Genomic DNA, 12,684 nt, shown 5'->3' on the forward strand with positions numbered 1-12,684 from the left:
TCCCAAGGAAGAATAGAAAGAGTTATGCTTGGAATATCACGTTTCACTCAATTGAGAGAAAGAATCCGGAGTTCTGACATCCATCACCGATCAATAATCAGGGACGCTGTCTCATTTACCGAGGTGTCGAAAATCAGATGGGCTGGTCACGTAATGAGATTTAAAGACGACCGCTGGACTAGAGCTGTTACCGACTGGATTCCTCGGGATGTCAAAAGACCGCGTGGCCGCCCAACTTCCAGATGGTCTGATTTCTTCGTCAAGATCATTAACGATCGGTTTGAGGCCCTTCATGTTCCCGGAGCGAACAGATGCCATTGGGCTACACTAGCACGCGCCAGGGACAAATGGAGATGTTACTGGCACCCGCTCAAGCAAATCGAAGACTAACGGGAAGTTAAGTGATTAAGTGATTAAGAATACAACATTCCTTCAGGAGAGTTGAAGCTTGTTAGTTTTAAGTGATTTCTGGTATCAATTCCCTCCAGCCATACATTAAAGGTAGCAAAACACTTTTCACGTTTTTCTGTTCCCAGCCAGTCAACTACCCTTTCCTGAGAAAATCTATTAACTGGTTAGTCTCATGTCATTCAGAAACTGCTTTCATTTCTCCCCATTTTCAACAAAGTTATTACTGGTACCAAGCAGAGTTGGTTAAATATATGTTCCTGTTAACATATATTTGCACTTGGGATCCATGTGAACACCTTCCACCTGGCTTTTAATGAAGGTGGTCATCCAGTTTGCTTTTCTGGTGGCATTCTGTTTCTCACTATTCCTCTCCACAGGTAATTGATGTGAAAATAACATATTTAGTAAACGGTATGATTAAAAGTTCCAGAAGGAATGCCAGCCCTTTCAGCTTTCTGGGTCTTATATGTAAACTGTACTTTGGAACCTATCTTATTTTCGTATGTTTGTCTTGAATTTCATTTTCAAAAATATTTTAACGTATTTGAAAAAAATCCACCAATTATCCCATGATGATCACCAGATTTCCACTTCGCTACCCTTCCCGGTTTCCTTTCCAACCATCCATCACCGCATTAACTCTCCTAGGACCATCTCTTTCTACCACAACCTTTCAGGCTCAAGGTCAATTCGTACTAACTGCTTTGGGAGTGGTGACCTAGGATGCATGTCTTTGTATGGTACCTACCACAATGGAACCACAACGTCATTTATAAAGTTGGTTCTTGTGTGAACGGCAGTTAAAAGCGATGTTTAGAGAAAGCTACAGGCAACAGGGACCATGGAAGACCAAAGACCAGCCCCTCAAGCTAATATAATTTGAGCTCCCGCCACCAGAAATTTCCTGAAAGCTGGCTTGGCTACCTTGGGGAGTTTACAAATCCAAAGACTTACATAGGCAATGGACCGCATTGTTGAAACTCACTAGTAAAGTGTCACCATGATAGCAACTCTGAATATTGTTGGGAATAATTGAAATTGTGCAGCTAGGGGTGCTGAAAAGAGGGCTCGAGGACATGGTGTCTTATCTTAGCATCTACCAGGAGCTGATCTTCAGGCTTCATGCGTCAACTGTTCTCTTGGCTTTTTCCTTGTTAAGAGTCATCCTTGAATGACTCTGAGGGCTTTGATCACTCATCTGGTAGGTTTATTCCACAGTGTATGTGTTCGCATTCCCCAACCATCATTTATGGATAGACCACCCAAACCTTTTAGTGATGTGTCTCAAATTTGCTTCCTTTCCAAAGGAGGCCATGAGGTGTAAACACAGCCTCTATGGAAGAATTTTTACTTTTCTTCTCATCATCTTAGACTCATCTGCCTTCCTCAGCCTATTCCAAATTTATTATTTTAACCGAAAACTGCAAACCGTGCCATTTCTCCCATTTTTTTCGAGGACACCAGTGATGGGCATACTTGACTGTGCTCTAGTCTTACTCTTGGCTCTGTGGTCAAGTTTCACATCTGGTGGGTCTCTGGGGACCATAAAAGATCGCAAGAATTGAACTGTGTCCTTCTTGCTTGCAGAGCAAATGCCCTGTCAGCTTACTCTTCCTCTGACCCTACCCCACTCTTCATCAGGCCCATGCAATTTCTCCTCTTAAGGGCTTTATGCAGTCGAGTTTCCCACATTTGGGGAAATCGCAGGGGTCAGCACATCCCAAGTGCAATGGATGGGCCTCACCCTGGGAAAACCACCTACATGATCATGGTATCTCCCCTGCCCTGGACCATGTTTGTATTTCTTAGAGTCTTGTCTATTCCCCCTTTTTCCTCTATCTAACTTCCCATTCTTTCCCAGCTCCTCCTTCAACACCCAGCCACTCCCAAAATCAACCACAGTTGACAGCATCTCAAAATTCAGAACATTTATTAACAATCAATTAACTATGATGCATCTCTGGAGTGATAGCACAGCGGTAGGGCATTTGCCTTGCACACAGCCAACATGGCCGACCCGAGTTCGATGCATCTCTTTAATTTGAAAAAAAAAATTAGAATAAATAAATGGTGTATGGCATTTCAGTGTTTGCCTAGGGCAACCATCTGGTACCTAAAGTGGAACCTACCATTCCAGCTCTTACATTACGTAGCCATAGTAGAGAGAGATGTCCAACTCTTTTTCCCTCTCAATAAAGAACTGCACTTTCCCCCAAAGAGGTGTGTTTGGCATCGTTCTCACGCTCCTGCTGAGCCTTCCTTTTCATAGCCTCACGCTCTGGTCTCTGCTCTTTGGTGATGGGCTTTGACATGACTGGCTCGGGAACATTGGGCTTTCTCCATGGTTTAGGTTGGAAACGGAAGTCTTGGAGGAGAAAGTGACTCTGACGTTTGGGTGGAGACTGGCGCTTGTTCACACAGACAGGAGGAGCCTCCCGCTGTAGAGAAGTGCCAGCTGCTGTCTTGTAGGGATCAGGTCTAGAAGCTGCAGGCTGATGAATAGGCCGGCTACTAGGGTTCTGCAAACCTGGTCGAGATAGGTTGGTTGAAATGGACTTAGCAGGATTGGAAGGACCAGGCAAAAATGCAGTGGTTGACGGGGAAAAATTGGCAGCATTTGGCTGAGCTGCATTGGTAGAGCCAGGCTTGGCAGGGTTAGCTGCAGCAGGAAGATGTGTGGCTTCAGATTTTCGTCTCCGAGGAACAGGTTCAGCTTGTGGATTCTCCATGGTAAGAAACGGCAAAGGTACCAATTTGACCTTCCCAGGAGGTGGCAGCTCAGACTGGGATGGAGATGAGCGTTTATCAGCACTGCTACTTGGTTTCTGTGCTTTGACCTGAGTTTTCTCAAGGCCTTTTCCATCCCGTGTAGCACCTAGCCATGGCTTGACAGCTGAGGATGGCTTGACATCTTTGGGGTTCTTTGCGCTACTCAGCACCTGGGAGGAAAATATTCCAAGTTTTGGATCACTCTTCCCCAGAGCATGAAACATTTGGACAGAATCCAGCATGTGTATGCCTAGGTAGCGGCGGGGTTATTTAACTGCCTCTTGGCAAAACTCAGGTTGAGTTTCCTTGCATTTCATCTTGCCAATGGTGGAGTTTCTTCTGCCTTGACCTTGTTCCCTAGCTGCTTACACTCATTAACTTTCTTAGAGTTTTCTCTGGTGTTTTTTATCTTCTGCTGCCCATGGCTCTTTGTCTTGCTGATCCTGCTGGAGGCAGATTTGTGAGATTTGCTGTTAGTTTTGGCTGTGGTCACAGGACACCTCTCACTGACTGCAGCATTACAAACAATCCCTGCTCCCCTCAGCAAGCATTCTCAGACTTTTGGCTGGATTTTGGCCTTGGGTTCTCCCTCAAGAGGTTCAGAAGCCTCCTTTTTGTTCTTCCCTTTTGCATGGGAGGTCCGCTTAGTGCCACTTGAATTTTCTTGCACCTGCTTCAGAGTGATGGTGTCAGTGGTGTTCATTACCTGCAGATCTTTGCATGATCTAGGTCTACTGGGATCTGGTAGGTCTCCAGAGGTTTTGAAAGCCCACTTTTCATCTGATCAAAATTCTTACCTTTTTGATCCTGAGTTGGAGTTGGTGTCAGCGCCAGGTTACTTTGGGCTGGATATATTATGGGAACTTCCCCAAGATCAGGTGAGTACCTGTTACTTATGGTTCACATACAACTTAATCTTGTTGATGCATTGAAGGTTACCCTGATTTTTGATCCACTTCAAAAATCATTACTTGAGTTTTTCCCAAGAAATATTTTTGGAAGGAAAACTTTATTTAAATTCTGTGTCTTAAGATGTTTATCAACAATGTAGTTACTAATAACTCTAAGAATAATAATGCATACACGAATATAATTTTTCTATTCAATGTGATTTACATAGGAGGAAGTGTAAAGAAAACATCATGAAAAATATGTATCACAGAACTGAAAAAGAATTATGTAGATATTAATGAAATCTGGGCTCTGTAGCAAGCAGCATAGTACAGTATGTTATGGAGAACAGACACAAGAGTAAGCCTTGAATAACAGTGGATGGCATCCCAAACAAAATCAAATAAAACAGTACAATAAGGTTATTACTAAATTGTTCCACATATACAATATGAAGACTCTATTTTATTTTAGTAAAAACTGCTAGCCAAAAAATGGAATAGAAGGTGATTTTTGAGTGACACTTTACCAGTCCATTAAAGAGAAAGGATTTATCAGTAACTACATAACAAAAAGAAAATAGGAATAAACGTGATTGTATTTCATAGAGATGAAATGTTTTAAATGAGTAAAACACAGAAAGAAACTTCGAAATTACAAAAAATTATACTCATCAGTACCTTTGAATATTAACCAGCAAACAACATGTGTTAAACATAGCAGAGGATTTCACTTGATCACACAAGAAACAGAAAAGACCATTTAAAAAGTGATCACAAAATAATGCAAATTTACTTTCAACGCCTATATTAGAATTATCGTTATCAAACAGGAAAACTTTCTTCTCAATGTTTAATAAATGAGCACCAAAATCCCATAAAATATCTTTATGTAGGAAAACTCAGAATTCACAAATATGACAAAAATGTGTAATTAGTCATGTGAGACTTGATTTTTCTATTTCCTTTTAGGATCTAAAAACAAAACTTGACTATTATCAAAGTACTCTCATGTTAGGAAGAAAAAATCACATGAAATAATATTTGTAAAGATGACAAGCAGCTTTAACCTGGAACCTACTGACCACACAAATGAATCAAACCTCCTGATTCAAGTTAGAATATACCATTTTTTTTTATTTTAACAGGCAGCGCATACATGAACTTAAAAACCAGAATGTAATAAAAACATTGAAGATTCTGTGTCTTCCACCGCCCTAGATAAGCACTATTAGCTATTTATGGGGAGCATCATTTCTGAAGCGTGTTTATACTCCAAATTGTCAAGTACCAAGTACTGTGTTCTAAAAAATAATAAGGAAAAAAGCCAGGAAGGATGGCTTTCTGATAAAGAGCTTTTCCTACTGGTACCCTATTGAAGGCATAGTATATTTCTAGTCCTGACATTTATTGAAGTAAAATTCTTTGACTTGCTCTCAGTGAATTATTCTCAGCATATTTCATATATATATTCTTTCTTTTTTGATGTTAAGTCTTTGGTTCTCTTCAATTTTATGTCCAAACGTTTTCCTCTTCCTTGATAATCGAAGTCCCTATTCTTTCTTTCTTTCCTTCTTTCTTTCTTTCTTTCTTTCTTTCTTTCTTTCTTTCTATCCTTCTTTCTTTCTTTCCTATTTTTTTCTCCCTCATATTGTCTTGGTGTCGATTGGTCAATGTTTGATGAAAGTGATCCCAAACTTGCTTACCTTAGAGGTCTTGCCTCCCTAATGCTCAGCACTCCGCACCTTCCCCATGCCCCATATTTTCTTATTACCTGGTTTAAATAGAAATCTCAAAGATCAATGATTATTACTTTGTAATATCACTATATTCACAATACTGAAGTATAAATACAAGTGGAGAGACCACTACAGAGAACACATGCTAGTATATATTAACAGTTTTTCACAGCATCTATATTTTCTATTTCTGTAAAAATACTGTCTCTGATTTACTTGTTTTCAGTGAATATCATGTAAAATTCAATATTAAAAGGAAAAAGAAACACAGAGAATCAAACCTCATATATATATATACATATATATAAATATATATGTTCGTGTGTGTGTGTATGTTTGTTTGTGTATTTGAGCTCCTAAGTATGTGTAAAATATAATGTAATCAATGAGGAAAAACACTTTGTATGTTTGAGAAAGTAAGCCAGTGTCTAAAATCACACAGCAAATGTCAAAGTCACGCTAAAATGAGGCTTATAAAATTCTACTTGAATATTTTCTTTCATTACTACGTGCTGTTTTTACTTGACTGCTAAGTTTAGGGATGATAAATCTAATGAAAAACTTTGAAAAGTATTATTCCTTACCTGACATGGTCAGAGAAGAGGAAATACCGATGAAAGGTAGACGAGAAGAGGAGACAGTAGGAGATTACGTCTGAACACTGAAGCAGCTTAAGACCACAAGTGTTCAGTAGAGAGGACTGCTCACTGGTGATTGGTCATTGGTCACTCGTCACTTGCCATGAAGATTCAAATTTGTTTACAAACAAATACATGGGACCCCCAAGATTCTACCAGTTGGTGGTTCGTTTGGTGGGAGAATGATGTCATAAAGTAGGCAGGTGAAAGGTAGAGGCTAGCCAATCAGGAGGTCAGAATCCCAGAAGAAGATCGGATTGGATAGAGAGTGGGGTAGAATGAAGCAGGCTAGGGAGATGGAATTCTACAAGACGGTTATAACAGTTTCACCTTCGTCAGACTCTTGTGTTAGAAAAATACTCCCATGATGCTCAAGAGCTTAGCTATTTGATTAACAAATCAAGAAAATTACTAAATAATTGTTTATATTGCACTGTTAAAGAAACAACATTTGTTATTACTAGTATATTTTAGATAACGTTTACAGCACATCGGGTTGGGCATTTGCCTTGTAGGAGACCAACCCTGATTCCGATTCCTCTGCCCGGCAAGCTACCCAGAATATCTCGTCCACATAGCAAGAGCCTGGCAAGCTACCCATGACGTATTCGATAGGCCATAGCTAGTGACAACAAGTCTCACAATTTGTTGTAAGATGTTACTGGTTCCCGCTCGAGCAAATGGATGAACCACGGGAGGACAGTGCTACAGTGCTATGATTGAAAAAATTGGTGGTTTCTTTCAATATGACAACACTTACTAGGTTAAGTTGTAGATGAATCGAGATGTGTGAAAATGTAAATAAAATGAGAAGAAATAGTAAATGCACAGGTATCTTATTTGTACAAAACAAACAGTTGTTCTCAGTTTAAAACTGTAGAAGATAAAGAAAAACATATACTCATTTGTGTCAAAATTTTTCAACCTGAAAGAAAAGGACCAAAACCAATTTAAGTAATCAAAAAACAAGCAAAACTAACAAATACTGGCAATTAATATGATAGGCCAAGTATGAATGTTCTTAATAAATTAGTGCTGTGAAAAAATCAGTATTTAGCTATTAAACTTCAATATTAAAAATAAGCATAAACCATGATCATATATAAAATGTATTGAAAGAAGTGTAAATGACTGGTAAACACAAGGGCAAGACACTCGCAAATGCCTACCAGGTTCTCTCAGAGTGAGAACTGGACAATAATTGTTGTCTTATCAACAAAATCCAGTCTCTGTATCTTGGCCATTGATGGGATTACATGGCTCCAGGGGCAGTTCATGGTTGTAACACTTAGCTACTAGGAGATGGGGGATCTGGTTGGAGGGGGCCCAGTCTTGATCTGAGCAGCCTTGGAGATCTCATCCCCCGGTTGCGCACACCTGGGTTCCTCTGTCAGATTCGTTCATGCATGAGGCTCCTTCAAGCTTGGGGAGAGTGGTCTAAAGCGTACCTATGGCTGGTTGCAGAGGTCTTCAGGTGCCGGGGCTCTGCTCGGCGCGGTGAGGGAAACACAACACACCGCCTCCAAGGGACCCTGGTGAAGAAAGCCAGGTGTGGGGTCAGGAGACTGTCATTTTAGACATATTTGGAATTAATTTTAGATCAAAAAGTACACATCATTCTAACTATGTATGTGCTTAGTAATAAATTACTACACACTTGTTCAATCACCTAAGAAACCCCACTCTGCTCAGATAACTAGATTTTTAATTATAGGTCTGTTTTGCCTGTGTGTCATGACTGAGAATCACTATCATTAGATATGAAACTCACTATACACAAAGATGCACACAGGCTGCTTTGAGTCATCTGTGTTGTTAATGTGTGTTGGCCATTAAACTTCACTGAGACCCTTTGTTCTGTCCTTTACAGGAGCCTCATAAGTGTCAACTTCCATTCAAGTTGAACTTATAATAATGTGGAATGAAATCATCAATATGATCCTCACCTCTTCCTTCAGGAGAAAAATCCTACTTATATTCAAGGTGGTCAAAGTGCAGACAACACCATCCACCTTTTCCTGGAGATGTACACGGGACTGAGGTGAGAACAGCAAAAGGCTCTAGTTTAATGGTCTTAATGAAGGTTTCAGGGAAGTGCATTAAACAGGACTCATATAACATCTTCCAAAAGAATTATTTTGTAAAACTGATGCCTTGATTATGGTAAAAGATAATATGGTAAAAACCATATTTTTCTTTCTGGGACATTAAAGTTCTAAATCTATCAAGCTGCTTTGAAATACTTTCTTTGATTAGGTACCACTGTCTGCCATAGGGTAAGTAAGGACAACACTCAAATTAATCAGAACAGAAAAAATAACTCCTACTAGGTTTGGTTACACATATACTAAAATTGAAATGATACAATGATGAGCATGGTCCTTGCACAGAGATGACATGCAAACTTGTAAAGAGTTCCATATTTTTGTTGCAAGAAGAACTAACATGGCTACTTTAAGCTAAGGCAATTCCCACAAGTACAAAAATTCTACATAAAGATAGCACAAATCCCCATAACAACAATCTCTCTCAATGTCTATGGACTAAATGTGCCAATTCAGAGGCACAGAATAGGAAGATGAATTAGAACACTGAACCCAACATTCTGATACCTGCAAGAAACATATCTGAGCAATCAAAGCAACCATGGGCTAAAAGTAAAAGGCTGGAAAACAAGTATTCAAGAAAAGAACACCTCCACAAAGCTGGAGTAGCCATACTAGTATCAGACCACATGGACTTCAGGCTAAAGGTTATAAGAGACAGTGAATGTCATTTCTGCATGATCATGGGATCTTTACATCAGAAAGAACTCACCCTCCTCAATGTAGATGCTCAATGACAGACCAGCAAAATACTTAAAAACAACTTCTAATAGACTTATAGAAAAACATTGATAGCAAAACAGTACTAGGTGGAGATTTCAACACTACTTTGTCACTTCTCAATAGATCAAACCGAATAAATCTCAGCAAGGAAATATTTTACTTAAGTGAAGTAATGAACAACCGTTGGCTTAGAGAAGAAATCAAAGAGGAAATAAAAAGGTTCCAGAAACAAATGAGAATGAGGACGCGAGCTACCAGAACTTGTGGGACACAGCAAAAGCAGTGTTAAGAGGAAAGATTATACCTCTGCCAGAATTTATCAGGAAGAAAGAAAGGGCCTACATGAATAAATTAGAGCTCAAGATTTTGGAAAATGACCAACAAAAGGAGTGCAAACTAGGCTGGAGCAAGGAAATAATAAAATTTATAGTAGAAATCAATGAGCTAGAAACCCAAAATACAATCCAGAAGACCAATAAAAGCAAAAGCTGTTTCTTTGAGAAAATAAACAAGATCAATAAACCTCTAGAAGCCTCTCAAAGAAACAGAAAGAATTCTAATAAATCGAATCAGAAATGCAAAGGGGGGTATCCTAATAGAAACTACAGAAATCCATAGGATCATCAGAGATTATTTTGAGAATCTTTGCAGCAGGAAATGAGAGAATCTTTAACAAATTGATAAATTAATGGATTCCAATTACCTCCCAAGGCTGAATCAAGAAGATTTGGAATACTTGAACCTATCACTACCAAGGAAATTGAAATGATGGTCAAAATATCCCCCCAAACAGAATCCTTGGCCCAGATGGATTCAATAGTGAAATATTTCAATCCTTTAAAGAGGAACTGCTGACAACATTTTTAAGATTTTCCAGGAAATTGAAGAAACAGAAATGCTCCCAAATAGCTTCTATGAGGCAAAGATCACCCTAATACTCAAAACAGACAGAGACACCACAAAAAATGAAAATTACAGACCTATTTCCTTGATGAATACAGATACACAGATTCTCAAGAAAATACCAGCAAAGAGAATCCAGAAACTCAACAAAATATCACAAACTATGACCAAGTAGGTTTATCTTGGGGATGCAAGGATGGCTTAACATTCTCTAGTCAATCAATATAATACACCATCTCAATAAAATAAAGATAAAAGTCATATCATCATATCGATAGATGTAGATAAAGCATTTGATGAGATCCAGCACCCATTCATGGTGAAAAACTCTCAAGAAAATGGGAGTTGAAAGTACTTTCTTCAATCTAGTCAAAGCAAACTACCACAAACCCACAGCAAGCATTATTCTCAACGGGGAGAAAACTAAAGGTTTGGAGCAGAAATCAATGAGCTAGAATCCCAGAATACAATTAGGCACAAAAGAAGTTACCCACTCTCACCACACCTATTCAACATAGTACTTGAAGTACTTGCCATAGGATTTCGGTAAAAAGAAAAGATATCAAGGGCATCCATATAAAAAAGGAAGAACTCAAGCTTTTACTATTTGGAGATAACATGATACTATACTTGGAAAATCCCAAAGAACCTACAAAAAAGCTCCTGGGAACAATAGATTTGTTTAGTAAAGTAGCATATTACACAATCAATATCCGGTAGTCCATGGCTTTCCCATATATTTCAAATGAAAGAGAAAAAAAGAGATAGAGAAAAACAATCCCATTCACAATAATACCTCAGAAAATCGAGTATATTATATTAGAATCAACTAAAATGTTAAGGAACTATACTTTGGTACTATTGCGGCAACATGGGAATATGCCATTGTTGACAACATTGACGAGGAATACGATCCACTGGTTCAGCACCTCCATGAATGTGTGAGGAAAGCCAAGAGAGAGATAGCCAAAAAAAATGGCCTATCTTCGAAAACTCTTGAGCTAATTTGCCAGCGTGGTTTGGCGCATGCCTCAGGCAACCGCAAGCTAACATCCGAGCTCGCAAAGCAGTGCAGAGATGCGATCAAGGAAGACCTCAAAGAGAGAAGAGCAGAAGTACTGGTAGATGCGGCAGAAGCCAGCAAAAGTATTCGTAACGCCCGCCTGTCCTTCGCCAACTATAAGACCAAGATGACTGCCCTCCGACGTCCTGATGGATCCATCACATCCTCCAGGACGGCAATGGAGAAGATTACCATGACTTCTACTCAAATCTCTTCGATAACCATGTCCACTTGCCGACATACCAAATTACACAGGATGGATATGTCCTTCCCAAAGTTCTCCCTTCCGAAATCCGACACGCCATTTCGTTGGTAAAGAAACCAACAGCACCCTGCCCAGTCAAGGTCAGACCTGAACACCTGAAGAACCTGCCGTCAGTACTCATCAATACACTGGCTCGGCTCTTCACTCGCTACCTGTCTGAATGCAAGTTTCTGTCTCAATGGAAAACCAGCAGGACCGTACTACTGTTCAAGAAGGGAGACATCCATGACATTGGCAACTGTCGCCCGATCTGCCTATTGTCTGTCATCTCCAAGTTGTTCACTCGAGTCATCCTAAATAGGATTGGCAGAACACTAGATGAAGGACAACCATACGAGCAAGCAGGGTTCCGCAAAGGATTCAGCACCATCGACCATATCCACGCGATAACCAAGCTCATTGAGGTTTCTCTAGAGTTCAAGATGCCGCTGTTTAATGTTCATTGATTTAAACAAGGCCTTTGATTCTGTTGAGACGGAAGTGGTCATTGAAGCCCTAGCCAATCAGGGCATTCAAGACCAGTACATCAGGATCCTCCGTGAGCTGTATTACAGATTCACTAGCAGGATCTCACCATTCTACAAAGAAGTGATCGTTGATGTCAAGAGAGGGGTGCGGCAGGGTGATACCATTTCACCAAAACTCTTCAGTGCCACCCTCGAGAACATCATGCGACGACTGGAATGGGACGTAATGGGACTGAAGATAGATGCTCGGCAACTACACCACCTCCACTTTGCTGATGACTTTATTTTAATAACACCAAACATCAGCCAAGCAGCACAAATGCTGGCCGACTTTGACCGTGAGTGTGGAAAGGTAGGACTACAGCTGAATCTTACGAAGACAATGTTTATGCGAAACAGCCTTGTTCCTGATGCCCCATTCGCTCTCAATGGAATGACTGTCTCCGAATGCAACAGCTATGTGTACCTAAGTCGAGAGGTCAACATGACAAATGACCTGGCACCCGAGCTGTGCAGGAGGAAGAGAGCGGCTTGGAATGCCTTCAAAAACGTCGAAGAAATAGCTAAGAGGAAGAAGAACCTCTGGCTCCGGGCACATCTATTTGATTCCACTGTTCTTCCTGCATTAACATATGCCTCAGAGACCTGGGCCCTACGCAAACAAGATGAGAATGGTATTCAGGTCTCCCAAAGAAGAATAGAAAGAGCTAT

At 40.0% G+C, this 12,684-nt stretch overlaps 2 pseudogenes; one reads left to right on the top strand and one right to left on the bottom strand.

Moving 5' to 3' along the window:
• Nucleotides 1-2,084: 2,084 nt before the first annotated feature.
• On the bottom strand, nt 2,085-2,195 carry LOC130037049 (uncharacterized; annotated as a pseudogene).
• Nucleotides 2,196-8,777: 6,582 nt separating this feature from the next.
• LOC130036976 (uncharacterized) lies at nt 8,778-8,874 on the top strand (annotated as a pseudogene).
• Nucleotides 8,875-12,684: the final 3,810 nt, after the last annotated feature.

This window comes from Sorex fumeus, unplaced genomic scaffold (genome assembly GCF_029834395.1).
Source record: "Sorex fumeus unplaced genomic scaffold, SorFum_2.1 ptg000070l, whole genome shotgun sequence".
NCBI lineage: Eukaryota > Metazoa > Chordata > Mammalia > Eulipotyphla > Soricidae > Sorex > Sorex fumeus.